The sequence below is a fragment of the Pseudopodoces humilis genome, chromosome 4 (genome assembly GCF_049639895.1).
Source record: "Pseudopodoces humilis isolate 2021_Gansu_Grassland_sample_001 chromosome 4, ASM4963989v1, whole genome shotgun sequence".
Classification (NCBI taxonomy): domain Eukaryota; kingdom Metazoa; phylum Chordata; class Aves; order Passeriformes; family Paridae; genus Pseudopodoces; species Pseudopodoces humilis.
Window position 1 is genome coordinate 49,446,698 of NC_142203.1, and position 15,434 is coordinate 49,462,131.

The window sequence follows — 15,434 nt, forward strand, 5'->3', positions numbered from 1 at the left end:
CTACCTCTTTGCCTGCTCTCACCATTTCCTTTGTGCTGACTACCAGTTCTTAATTTCTGACACATGATGACCTAACTAAGGTAGAAAAAAATTAAGCCAGGGAAAACCCACAGACAACACAATCACCTTTTCATGGCCCTGAACACTGCAGTATTTAGGTCTCCATGGAACCTGTGCCTTGATCAATTCTAATTGCCTTTTAAACTGTACCAACAGCTGTTTACTTAGTCATCTGTATCTATTTTTCTTTCCCAGTAGTTTTTGGAGGAAAAACATGTTACTGTTGGTAACATGCATAAACAGCAAATGCTAGCAAATTTCAAATATTTAGGCTATTTGGACAGAATATATAAATGCTACATCAATGCAAATACATCCATCAGATAAAGAACAGTTTGCTTTCCTGATTAGGAAAACAATGGATTTAGAATTAACTCCATTTGCACCCTAGGGGATAGTACTTTAAAGCAGTTCTGACCATTGTGACTAACACCTCTTAGGTTTAGCATGCAGACACTTTGAATTATCCACAATACTGAGCAATTCACAATCACAAAGGCACAATACATTCAAATATAGAAAGCACAATATGTAGGGACAATTTTTGGCAGCAAAACTGAAATAACAAACTCAACAAACTTTTCAATGCACCAGTATATCCCTGGTTGTTTTGCAGACTTTGGAGAGTCTTTTTATTAACTGTCCTATGTTTCTTATTATTCCTAGATTACTTAAAAACAAAACAAAACACACATGCTGACATTCTTTAATGCCACAAATCTATGTTAGAACTTCTCTTACTGACAGCACTGCTTGACTGCCTATCCAATTATTAGATACCCAATTATTAGAGTTATTCCTCTAGAACTCACTTCTAACAGAACTCAAAGTTGTAGATCTAATTTAAAACAAAACCTGAGAATTATTACTTTTTTCACATAATGTGAAATTTTTTACTTAATGCAGCAGCTACAAATGATTGATATTCTCAAATTCCAGTAAACTTCAGACCAATTTAAGCATATTTTTCACTGATTTTTGCATCCTGCAAATCCTAAATCTGTGTGTAGTCTATAACCACTATCTCTACTATAAGCAAAACTGCATCTAGGAAGAACACATATTTCCTCTCCTCTCTCTACAGTGTGTTATGGTTTAGAGCTTTTTAACTTACCTTTCCCCCCACCCTTTCATTTTCCCCAGAAAGCTAAAAAGCACCTGTTAAAAAAATAGCTTTACTTTATTTGTATTCTCTGCATAAGGTCTATGGTCAAGAAGGAAGGTTACCATACAGCTTTACTCAGAAATCTAGACACTTGCTATTCACATCCTTGGGAAACAAGCCAAACTTGAGCTCAGTAGAATACTAATTAAGAGTAAATTTCTAATAGGGCCAATTTGAACAATAAAATTACTTTTAACTACAAATTATCACATTGTTTCCTTAAAAGATACCATGAAAAGATTTATAAATTGGTTCAATGATGCATTCCAAACAGTAACAGCTAAGTTTTTGTGAAGTATGCAGAAGCACACTCTTATCAACTTTATAACAAAGTATCATGTAAAAAAATGTTTTTTGCACCGCAAAGTGTTGAAGCACAACATACTTCTTTAGTTTAGCTAGCTAAATAAATAACTCCTCTAATTAATACTGTAAAACAGAGAACTCTTGAAATAATAATAAAAAAAATTAACACAGATGCATGGCATGTTCTTCTCTCATAGCACTGCAATCCTATTAACAGTACTATTCCTTATATCTAGGCACTACTTATTAAATGAATGGAATTAAATATTTCTCTATCACATACACTAGATCATGGTAGACATTCCTTCTCTTTTAGCCCTGTATTTTTCCTCAGGAATAAGGACACTTAGAAAGCAACCTTCATGCTAAGTTTTTCCTAAATTCTACTCAGTATTTGAACCAGAGAAAACATTTCATTTTCTGTTATGAGTTATGTAAGAAGTAAGCAAATACTGTCAAATTACATTACAAAGCTGGTATGTTACAACAAATGTCACAGCTGCATACCTGGAATTACAGAAGGAGATCAACTCCTTCATCATTGTGAAAATGATGGCTATTAATGGTTAAGCCTTACCAAAGCTAAAAAAATCTGCTCGGATAGCTGTTCGTAAAAGAAAAAGTCTTCTGCCACAGTACACATTCAGAGCTTTAATAATGATCATGACTTTAAAATTATTGTTATCTAACAAAACTGCAGCTACATTATGCTGTCAAATGTACAACCTTTCTTCATTTCTTCACCCTACCATACCAAAACAAGATTGTGCAATATGCATAGCAAATGGGTGTTTGTACTTCAAGTAAGAACTTTAAATCCTCTGAAAGAATTCAATCCCAAAAGAAAGCCAGATTCAACACAGCAGAATTCCTAATGCAAGCCTTCCTTTCAGATAAGTTAGCCAAAGCCAGAGAAAAACCTTGAACTGAACCTTCTTTTATCTGCACTTTCCCCACACACATTTCCTTTTTTTTTTAACCTTCAGATAACGAAATGCTTTAGACATTCAAAATCACAGTTGACTAGACGTGTGATAAATGGGCATTATCCTGAATATTTCAAAGGTCAGCTTGACAGAAAATAAAAGCTGCTGGACAGTTACCACACTTAGAGAGCTTTATCACTTCTTACAGTCTGATTCAATGACAATTGTCAAATCTCTGTCCAGAAATTTCTTTGTTTATCCCTTTACCACACTGAAATTAAAAGTATAGTAATTTAACACACACTAAAGTCAAAATACAATGCTGAATAAAAATGGGGGAAAAAACTATTAGAAAAATACACATGAAGTTTCTATTCATACTAAGAATAATAATGAAAAGTATCTAATGATGATTTATATTTAGGCCCCCTTAGAGCAAAACCCTACTCACACTGTCATGCTTACCACACGCAACTAATTCACAGTGTCTCTATGGCTAATGTCAAAAGGTACTGTCTCGGTCAGTAGAGAAATAGCCACAATGAGAATAAAACCTAATGGAATATAACATTGACTATGCTCTCCAAATACACAATTTCACTTAACAAACAATATACAAAATCAAAACAAAACCAGATTTACTGCCACTTTCTGTATCTATCTTTTCATGTGCAACACTTCGTTTACATGCCTTACATCAATCAGCCTTTATTCTGCTTTTGTAAAGTTTTCAGCCAGCAAATCTTTCTGTTCTACATCAACAAACCATAGTGAATTAACTTCTTAAAAAACACACAATCTTTCAATATTACCATTAAAAATGCTTGTTAGAACTTTTAATATCATCTCCTTAGAAGTGGTTGACTGGAGATTTGATTTCAAACAGGCTTGTTTTAAAGGTAACTTCAAAATCTTCCCACATTCAGACAGCATATTACATTGATAATCTGACCAAATTCTGCTAGGTTGTACTGAATTACATAGAGGTTCTTTTATTTTTTTTATTGCACACAAGCAAAAATGCAGAGTACGTACAAGACTTTTTTCAGAATATTCCATACACATATGTTTTATCATTAAAATAAAAATGCACAGTTACAAAAAGGGTCAGCATTAGCTCTGCTTTTAATTCAACTTTACATTTATTACAGAATCACTGTAAAGATAAAGACATGTGACAACTTCCAAACTATGCAAAGATTTTATTACTCTTTCTATAACACTAGTATTTAAACAACAGCAAAAAAATTAACATTTTCTAGGCTATGTTGAGGACCGTATTCTAATATGAATCTTTAATGCCTTTAAAAACAAAACACATATATTCTTAAACCTACAAGTTCATATTGTGGACATACACAAAAGTCAGGCAGGGTGTTGTGTTGGTTTTTTTATTTTATTTCAGCAGTAGGTGTGAAGCTTGATGCATTTACAAAGCAATATATCATAGTTCATGATGACAGATTCTAAAAGCAGGGACTCGGACACAGAGACTCTCTTCTTCTCCTTAGCCTGGGAGCTGTAAGCAGGCGGACATTAGAGTACCTGGGGAAAGAACTGGCCTGAGAGAACAGCCAGCAACAATGTCAGAGGCTCATGAATCTGCACACTTCCCTGCCCCGCGCCACGGACCACACCGAGGTGCAGAGCCTGTGGAGAGCCATGATCCCGCCCAAATCCGCTTCTGTCCATGGTGCTACAGGAATGCCCCAGTCCCACTGTGGGGGACTCTGCTGCCACCACCCCAGCTGCTCTCTTAGTGTAGTCAGGACCGCGTCTGTGACTGGCACTATCACAAATGCTCAGTAGGCATATACAGCCTCCAAATCCAAGGTCAAACATACAGATGTTAACATCTGAATGTTCATGAAGAACCAGGTAAAAAAGCAGGTCAATGACCTATTAAGGTAATTCACCAAAGGCTTCATATATGAAAAGCAAAGATACAAGAACTGTGCTTGGCATCATGTGGCATGGTCTAAGCTCAGTCGACTTTTCGTGTATTTGCAGACTGAACTGCAGTGCATAGACACAGTACTAAGGACCTGTTCAAGACATCGTTCCAAGGATCTGGGCTAGTCAACAAGTTCCTTCAGGCCAGGAAGAAGCAAAGATACAAAAAAAGTGGTTCTTACTATAAGAGGTTGAACACTCCTATCCAGATTTTAAATTATATTGCAATTCAGTGAGTAGATGCAGCACACACTCATCATGAGCTAAGACAGTAACCAGAGACCAATCTGTGAACCCTGCCAGACTGAGTGAGAACCTCAGCTCAAAAACAAAGACATAAGAAGAAGCACCTCCCTTCATAACAAACTCACAGAGATACTGTCAAGATGAAAAGACGTTCCAAAAAAAAAAAGGATAGAAAAGAAAGAGTCCTGAAAGTACAGAAACATATTAAGCACTCTGGGGAAAAAAAAAAACAACAACAAAATACAAACCAAAAAACCAAACCAACCAAAAAACACAACCCCAAAAACCACAAACCACCCAAATAAAAAACCACAACACCCCCCCAAACCTAAGTGAATAAATCACCAACAAACATCCAAAATGTGAGGTGCTTTAAAACCAACCAACCAAAATCAAACAAAACCAACATATTACAAAAAAAAAAAAAAGAAAAAAAAGAAAAAAAAAAAGAGGCTATGAAAACTATTAAAGGTATCCACCTTCAGAAATCATAGAAGAATCCAATGGCACAGAATCATAGAATCACTATGACATTTCCAAAGGATGGCCGTATCAAACCAAATGCATAGAGAACTACTTCAAAAAAGGACAAACCCACATTTCTAGACTAGAAAGTTTGTAATGAATTTATTATCATGGCTTAAGTGTATATGAAAGTATTACTGTAATGAAAAAACTTGGCATGCAGGGAATCTCCTGCTCAGAACATGATGAATCTAATTCACCAAGAATTCCTGAAAGTCCAAAAATCCTAGAGAGAAAAAGAGGTCCTAACTAATTTGGCATTTAGAGGGCAGCTCCTTATTTTAGAATATCTTCATTCCTTATTCCTTCATTCCAACTCTTAGGAAAACTTACAGCAAATGATTCCACCATGATTTCCAATTTCATTAGAGAATGATACTAAATCCTCCATTTAAGTATCTAATCACCATTACAAAATGGTAATACAGCCTTTCCAGGTCTTATGTGTTTGTCTGGAATCTCTGATAATCCTTATCATTATTTTTATATTGATAAATCCAAATGCCTATAGACTTGTGGGTTGAACTGTTGGAGAGATTCCCCAAAAACAAGTGAGAAAAGCACACTTTGGTGTGACTGGGGTCTGCAGGAAGAAGAGGCTAGGAAGACTAAGAACAGTTGTTCTTTATAGGAGGCAAATCAGGAGCCAGTCAAGAGCTTGCTGGTCAAGGCTAGCAGACAGAACATTATTGATGCTGTAACAGGTGCCTGCTACAGGGAGTGAATATATGAAGACTCCTTCAGACAGCTGGAAAGTTTCATGCTTACAAGCCCTGTTCTCACAGGGAACTTGAAGCACTGTGGCATCTGCTGGAAGGTCAACAAAGCAGAACACAATATAGGGAATTTCTGGAGTGCAGTAGTGACAACATACTGATCATGGAAAAGCAAATTGATAGACCTGATATATACAAACTGAAGAACTTGTCATGGGATGTTAAAGTTTGTCTAGTTTGTCTGCAATGATGGTAAGAGTTCAGAAGCCTTAGAGGAAGGATAAAGTACAAGACAACCCTAGATTTCAGGACAGTAGAATGTAATCTCTGAAGGGATCTACTTAGAAAAACCCTACAAGATACCCAGTACAGAAGGGCCTAGTAAAGTTAATTGATATTTAAGGACCATCCTCAGCTCAAAAATGGTCTATCACTATATGCAGGATATCAAAGACCACGGGAAGCCTGCAAAAATGAGTAAGGAGCTTAGATATAAAAAGGAAACATGTAAGAGATGGAAGCTGGGATGGCTGATCTGGGGTAGGAAGAGGTATCTTACTGTGTAGGCATAGGGTTGGGAAAGCCAAGGTCTACCTTGATTTGAATCTGGGGAGTAAAATTCTATGACATGAAAGGAAAACCAGAGAAAATGTGGGGCCACTGCTAAATATAGCTGATGACAGTAACACAGAAAAACCAAGGTACTCAGCACTATCTTTGCCTCAGGTATTTACTGCTAAGACCAGTGTTTAGGAACCTGAGGTCCCCAGGAGGAGAAGGAATAGGCAAAGCAAGGAAGACTTAGAGTTGGTGGAAGATTAGGTTATGGAGTACTTACACAGGACATATAGAAGTCTGTTGGCTCTAAGAGGTCACACTCCTGAGCACCGAGGGAGCTGCCTAATGTTTGAATGAGTGTACTCTTAGTCCTGTTACTGAAAGGTGATTACACCTTCCTGTCAAATAGAGGAAGCAAATATCACATCTAACTTCAAGAGGGAAGATTGATGACAGACTGATCAGCTTCAGCCCCTGGGAAGTGAGTATTAGCTGCCTCTGCCACCATTTAGAGTTGGACAGAAAGGAATTTCATCATGTCCAACAAAAAAAGATTCAAGTCCTGCACAGAGGGAGTACCAGTACCTGCTGAGTCTCTCCACCTGACTGGACAGCAGCCGGGTAGACAGACCTTGAGGAATATAAAAAAACAAGCTGACTATAAAAGAGTTATATGCCCTTACAAGCAAAGAAGATCCGCAGCTTCCTGGATTACATTAAGAGCAGCACTGCCAGCAGGTAAAGGGAAGGAATGCCAATCATGACTCAGCATTAGTTAGGCCAGGTGTAGGCTCCCCAGATAACACAGAGATGGGTTTACAAGAGTGGTTCCAGGAAAGGGTTACAAAAATGATTAACAGAATGATACAGAATATCCTTGATATAGGCGTGTTTAGTCTAGAGAACAGAGGGTTGTGTGAGGATGGATTACCTAAGCGTATAAACAGGGAACCAGACTCTTCTAACTGGTCTACAGCCAGGATAAGAGGTAAGAGGTACAAACACATGAAAAAAGCATTTTGTGTGGCAAGAGTGGATTTTCTTATTACAGTGGATTGTTCAGAGAGCTTGTTGAGTAACCATCCATAACATTATTAAAACCCCAACTACACTTAGTCCTAGACAAACTGATCTGGCTGATCCTGCTTGAGCAATCTCAAAAGCTCTTCTCCATCCTCAAAGTTTCTCTTAAATGTATCACCATTTGGTGTAGCTCAACACCACTCCTTTTTTCTTTTTTATTTTCATAATGCTTTGCCTAATATTGTGCTCACCACTGTTTCCCATCCACCCACAGCATGCCTTTTTGCATTATATTTGTTTTCTTCTGTTCTTCCTCTTCTCTTTGGACTTACTTTCCTCAGTGGGAAGAAATTAAACTTGAAAACATTTCAAAATATCACTCTCCTAAAAAGCAAGTCAAAAGACTCTGTGGTTCCAAGTCTGCATGTTTATTAGAGAAAGGACACTTACAAATACTGAAGATATAATTTATGTTCTGGAAAACCAAACAAAACCCTCAAGATCCAAGTCAACCCATTCTTCACCTTCAAAATATACTTTTATCTTACAGTAACAGGACACCCAAAACATTTGAAATTTTAACACCTTATACTTTTTCTTGTTGTTGCTAAAGCAATTGTTTTAATACATAATTAATTGAAATGTTAAGCTTTTAGATGTAATCCAAAGAACGAAATTTCTCCCCTCTGCTGAAATTCACTGCATTTTATGTATCTCTTTTGTCCATTTAGATGAGAGAGTGTGTGTTTAGAGGTGAATGGAATATTCTTGATGCAGTTTAATTAGTACTTAGTAAAGGAGAGTAAATAACTTTCCCCAGTCTTCTACTTACCCTTCTTTCTATACAGCCCAAATACTGTTAATCTTCATTACACACTGCTGGCACATGTTCGCCTTGCTTCCTATCAAGACCCACAGATCTCACCCATTGAAGTTACTCCCCAGTCAGTACTGCTTCAAGGGGCTGTGCCTTCCCAGGTGGAAAAAACTGCATTTATCCACCTTTACCTTATTGAGTCTCCTGCCACCCATTCCTCCTCTGCTTGGTTCAGGTCTCTCTGACTGGCAGTACCACCCTCGAATTTCAATCAATTTAACGTGTCTGCAAACTTGGCAAGAGTCCACTGTATTGCCACAAGATACTGAAGGTACAGGTCTCAGGATACATCCCTGCAGTTCCTTGCCTGTTCTAATTTTCCAAGTAGTGTGCAACTTAGTAATGACTATCCTCTGAGCCAAATCACTCAATGTTTTCTTTTTCTAAACCCACCTGGCTGTCCATACTCCCAGTTTACTACAGGAATCATCACACTGGGACAGGATATTATGGGGACACTTGCACATTGAATTAAAGTACAACTTTTGTTCTACCCTTGGTCACAGAGAAAATAATTTTATCACAGAAGGCAGATGAGCTTGTAAGGCACAATTTGTTTCTGGAAGAAAATTTCACTCTAGCTATTCCTAATCATCACAATTTCACCAGCACTTCATGAGAACTGTCCCTAACACTGAAATAAGGCTGACTGGTCCTCTTTTAAAACTGATGCAGTATTTGTCTTTCTCCAGTTGTCAGGGACAAAAGTCAAAGTGGTATTATTAGAAGTCAAATGTCTGTTGACACAAGCTGTGCATTTAACCATGTTTTGATCCATGGGATTTGCTTGCTCCTTTTCCTTGGGATGATTTGCCCTTTAAAGTCTTATGCTTTTCACCACCAGGACTAAAAAGATCTTAAATAACTGGGTTACTTACTCTTTGGCTCTCTCTGTAAGGCAGACATGGTTTGCCACTATACTTCTGGAATTTCAAAGAACAGGACATTCACAGTCCAGAAGACTCAACACAAATTACAAGCATCTAGTCTGCTTTTCCTCCATTTTGGGAAACCAACCTGAAACATTCAGTTTCCCCATACTGCTAGTTAAGATAAGGCAATATGCAGGGAAATGGCACAAAGGACAAAACAGTTACTTTTTAGGTTCCCTTTTTAAGAATCAGGAAAAGGGAAGTATGCAGATAAAATATTTGTTCCATATCAGAAAAGAATTAGGGGAAAGCAAATCTTAGAAGAGTAATCCTTCATATCCTTTCTATTCAAGGGAACCTCCTGAAGATTTGTGCTCTTTAAGGTACAACAATGAAGCCTGCAGGTAAAGAGTGTGAAGGAATAGCTATCATCTGTGTAGAACATGTCCATCGCTGAGTGTTTGTAAAATGGAAATTTCTGTCCAAAGGGAAGGGAGAAAGAAACAAGAAAAGGATATCTGTAAGTCAGCCAATGCCTGTCAAAATTACTCTTTCATAGAATCACAGAGTGGTAGGGTTGAAAGGGACCTTAAAGATCATCTAGTTCCAATTCCTAGGGACACAGGGACAAGGACACTTTCCACCAGACTAGGCTGCTCAGAGCTCTATCCAACCTGGCCTTGAACAGTAACAGGGATGGGGCATCCACAGCTTCCCTGGGCAACCTGTTCCTATGCCTTACCACCCTTCTACTACAAAATTTCTTCCCAATATCTACTCTAAACCTATTGAAACCATTGCCCCTTGTTCTGTCACTACACGCTCTTGTAAAATGTCTCTCTGGCTTTTTTGAAGTCTCCCTTCAGGTACTGGAAGGTTGTAATTGGGTCACCCCAAAGCTTTCTCTTCTCCAGGTGGAACAATTCGAATTCTCCCAGCCTTTCCTAATAGAAGAGGTGCTCCATTCCCTCAACTACCTTGGTGGCCTCTTTGGGACCTGTTCCAATAGGTCCATGTCCTTCCTGTCCCCTGCCAGGAATCCCAGAGCTTGATGCAGTGTTCTAGCCAGGGTCTCAGCAGAGCAGAGCAGAGGGGCAGAATCCCCTCCCTGGCCCTGCTGACCGTGCTGCTCTGGATGCAGCCCAGGACATGTTTGATTTTGTGGGCTGTTCTGGTCTGTTCACCACAGCCTGTATCAACACCAAGGGTTTGATAAAATAGTTGCTGAGTCAAGGTACTCTCATAAAGCCCTTGTAAAGAGGACAAGTACTACAGTGAATGGTAAAAGATCCACTCTGCTCATGCTCTCTTCATGCCTTATTCCCAGTCAGATACAGTTCTACTGTTTCACACTTGACAGAAACAATACATCCTGAATAACAACCTTTCTCTAGAACTCAGGATGTCCCAGTATCTCCTGGGCAGCTTGTCCTATGCACCTGAATCATTAACAGAAGGCACTTCACACTACTCTGAAGTCTCTTTAATAATATTCTATCCTTGTGTCCACTGTATCTTTTAACCCTTGACTTTTCCTCAAAATTGAAACCACAACTGAAGAAAGGCTAAAAACCTAATCTGGAATTTAAAAATTAACAGTTTTATTTCCTTATTCCCTTATGAGTTCAAGCAGAGAATTTTGCTCACACACCACTTCAGCTAACATGATTTCTTTTGTCCAGCAGGGTAATTAAGTAGTATGCAAAAACATTCTGGTTGTCAAGAGTCATTCCCGTTACGAGTTGTGAGATTATTCCCTAAGGCTCACAAACAGAGCAATCTCTAGCTGTAGAGACTAGGAAAAGCAATACAAAGAAATGCTTAAAAAGTTCTAGGCACCACCTCTACAGATTCATCATCAAAAATCCCAGCAGGCTTCTTGGCCACTCAGAATCTCTCTGGATTTGAAACAGTCTTCTTGATCCAAGGGGAGCTCTCTTCAAAGGAGGAGGCCAACTCCACTGACTTGACAAAGAGAAGAGGAAAGTGGGAGATACAAATTCACCTTTTTACTAGTTTTGTTGCCTAGAAGAAATACGCCACTTTTACATCTGTGCAAAAAAGCTGCAGGTAAGGTCTTTAGCAATTAAAATTCTTATTAGTAAGACACCTTTGCTGATACAGAATGAAAGTTATTTGACAAAATGGGTCCAAGTAAATATTGTTAATATTTCACACAGCATCAAAACAACGTCCTCCCAGACCTTCCAGCAACAGTCCAAGACACTACAAAAAAATAAATAAACCAGGATGTTATATTGGATAGAAAATTATGTAGGCATTAGGAAGACAAATCACATTAATAAAATTCCAGACCTAAAGAAGAACTGTGTTCACACAGACTGTGAGAACTGTAATATGGGGCACCTACCAAAATATGACAACAACTCTCACATGACGATAATCACAATATATACTGAGAGTGATACAAAGTATGGTACTGTTATTTTCCAAATAAAACAAGGTACAACTGCCAATAACTTTCTTTTCAACTAGATAGAAATTGACAGAAGTACAAGAATTCTTGAAATTATAAACAAAAAACGCCATGCACAGCTTTTTTCACTCACTATTACAGAATACCTCACTAGTCTGTAAAGTGTTTAATTTCTGTGCCTTTGCAAAGCTAAAAAACAAATATATGTATGATTTTTAAAAAAATCAGAAGTTAAATATCAATAGAAAACCTTGTCCAAAAGAGTTAAAGGGAGAAGTTTAAAGTAAAATCTGTACAGATAGCATAAAGATAATTTTAAAATATCATACTGCATTCTGAGAATAAAACATGCTAGACTGAATAAACGAAGTAGTGGGGTGATAAATATGAATGCATACCATGTAAAAAAAAAAAGAAAAAAAGAAGACAAACACCAGATCTGGCAGGTTACAAGAAAAATACAATAAGATATAAAAAAATATATAGAAAATAGAAATATATTGAAATATATAATAGGAATAAAAATTAAGAGAAAGTAATCTGAAAAAAAAACTTCCTTTTTGGGAGCAAGAATTCTCATACAAAAACCTGCAGAACTAAAAGATGACAAATATGAACATGAAAATTTAGGACCATTCTATTACATTCTTTTACAGCTGCACAGGTGAAGATACCAAATTCATTAAACATTCACTCATCTAAAGAAAAAATTATGTTCACTCTGCATAATTTGTATCTACATTCTTACACATCTCCAAGAGGTTTAGGCAAAATATGAGTCTTGGTATTGACAGAGTCCTTGCTAAACTCAGACTTTCAATGGTTTCCTGAAGAAAAGTAAGATCTAATTTGGTCTCTGTTTTCCATTCTAGGAAGAAGCAAATGCAGAGCATCATTTGATCTACTTTGATTTGATCTGGTATGGTTAATTTTAATATATCTGCTGCCTCCATGGCTGAATTGTGAACATTAGCCTCAAAGACAACAAGTCGTCTTATTCTGGATTACAAACAAGTGTTGTCTTTATGAAATAAAACACTCTTCCCAAAGAAAAAAATGGATGTCTAAAACTGGAGATGCAGCACCTTGGCAGTTAAAATCAGTTCAGAGGTACCACAGACACTTCTAAATAAGAATCTCACATTCAGAGAAGCTGATCTGCAAGCACGGACACACAGTCATGAGAAACTTTAAGTCCTATTCCATGGCCAAAGCACTGCTGTTTCCCTAGTATTTGCATCTGAGACACAGAAAATCCTCTTCAGTATGTTTTAGACATCCTACAATTAAAAATTTCAGCTGCAATGTGAATACTATAGAATGAGAATAATGAGTGGTCAATTATTCTGCATAATCATGTTTGCCTCCCCTGCTCAGTCTCATCCTCTATTTGGTAATCGCTATTTCATATATATTTTCCAAAAGATGAGCTAATGATGACTGACCGTACAGGAATTTTCCTTTTGGTTATGACTAAAGCATGAGTAACAGTGTGCCCAAAAAAGTATTCATCATATGTTCTACCAGCTTCAAAGCATGACCACAAACAGCATATTCTTGTTATTTCCTGTGATTATGCCAACAGCTCCATTAAATCTTTGTCAAAAGCAACCAGATCAATAAATCAAACCTGCAAATATGGCATAAAAACTGTTTAATACAAAGTCGCTTTGATATAGTACCACAAAGGAAAAAAGTCCAAGAGATGAATATATCCGATGCAACCCTAAGACCACCTCTGCCTCCCTTTACTGCCTGCCAAGGTTGCTCTGCAGTAGTACAGAAAAAACTAGTCATTAGCACACAATCAATTAATCACAAACATATAATCATAAAAAATTCAAAATAAATTTCACCTTTATTTGAGACAAGTAGGTAATGCTAACATCATGTTAAGAACTCATAATCACATATCAATATTATAGAATAGAAATATATTAATTATATTATTCTAAATTAAAATAATAACTTCTTTATAATTCAAAACTAAATATATTTTATATTGTTTATATTATAAATTAATAAAAAATGAAACACTGAAATTTGTTTTTAATTTGCAAATCAACATGACTGAAATTCAAAGCAATTTCTTTTACATGCTCCTTACACAAATTTATGAATACTAGGAGATTTTTCTTGTTCTTTTACTACTAATTGAAAGGAATGAGTTGGGTAGTCCAGGTGATCAGAATGATTCTTTGATAAATTTAAGAAATGACAGGGACCAGTTAACCAAACTTTCTGCAAAAAGTTGATTACTGCATACACAACCTATCAACATTTAAAGGAAATCAGAGGTCTTAATTAGGAAGAAAATTCTCTGAAATATGATTCCATCTGAAAAATGGACTTAAATTCATCACCTTAGAATAGGTATTTGTCAACTGTGTTGTTTTCCTCCCAACTCATTCCAGAGGATTGTAACTGTAAGTATCACAAGGAACCCTACTGTACCTGCCACAGTACTGACAGTATTTGAATTTAGCATCTTCTAGTTTGAAGCATAACTATCAGTTTATTTAGATATAGAAAAGACTACCCTATAGAGTTCCAATCAGAATTTTTTATTAGCCACTAGGTGCTTCCTTTTGCCAATATAGAATATATTTTGATTATCCTATTTTAAATGTATGGAGAAAACTCTGAAAGAATACATGTAGGCAACAGTTGTAAATTTATTTTATCAACAGGCATTGTAACTTTATGTAAACTACTCTCTGGAGAGTTCTATTTGTAGAAGATTGTGAAACCCACCCTGACTCACCAAATGTCACTAGCACTAAATGCACTACAATGAATATCTGCATCTCTCCACTGATATTGTTCTCCATTTCTTAATCTCTTCTCTCTTTCAAATTAATAATTCAAAATACCTACTAATTTTCTTTCTAGCCTTGTATTTCGAGTTTGAGGTTTTTTTGCTTTGCCTACAAAACAAGCCCATGTGCCTCTTCTACTTCATAAAAGATGACTATAATGCACCAAGATTGTCTAATAAGACTCCTGTAATTCTAAAATTAAAACTCACCCCCAAAACACTTTCATTTACTTGCATGCTCTACCAAGCCAACATCTTTGCTATTTCCCAGTACCAGATAAGACTGCACCTTTAAACAAAACACTAAATTAGACCTGATTCAGAGACTTCTGTGTGTCTCTCCCAAGTAACCACGTCCCACACTAAGTGTTCCTAGAGATACAACATCCTCTTTCCTTGTAAAGTAAATTACAAGGAATGCAGTTAGTTTTCAGAAATACACTCCCTGAACAGTAACACTCCAGAGTAAATGAGGGACATGCCAACATGAAATCAATCACAGGTCATCTGTTTATCCCTAAGAAGGCAGTAACACAGCTTACTGACTGCAGTATCTTAAGGATCTCTCCCAAAAACACGTTTCTTAAAGAACCATATGGAAGTTTTAAAATTAAATAGTGAAACAAAGCACAGATATTCAGGTAATCTCAGTCACAAGGAAAACTTGCAGTTCCCACATCTCACAGCTCCACACTTTACTTATCAGAGGTTGTAATACTACATAAATATTTTATTCTTTAAAATTTTATTTAGCCAGTTCAGAGACTTACTCAAACCAACAGAGATGACTCATACTCAGTGAGATCTAAGGGTACCCAATTATCTAAAAAATTACTGGAACACACTCTTATCAATCTGAATCACACATAGTACATAAAAAACCTTATGGTTGCCTCCAGCAATCTCAGGAAAAATAAAAATTCTGACTTACAGTTAAGCCTCCACATTGTAA

General features: G+C 36.8%; 1 protein-coding gene across 4 annotated transcripts in view; it reads right to left on the reverse strand.

Moving 5' to 3' along the window:
• UHRF2 (ubiquitin like with PHD and ring finger domains 2) overlaps window positions 1–15,434 on the reverse strand; it is a 78,219-nt gene that overhangs the window by 33,168 nt on the left and 29,617 nt on the right. The gene's annotated exons all lie outside the window — the stretch shown is intronic.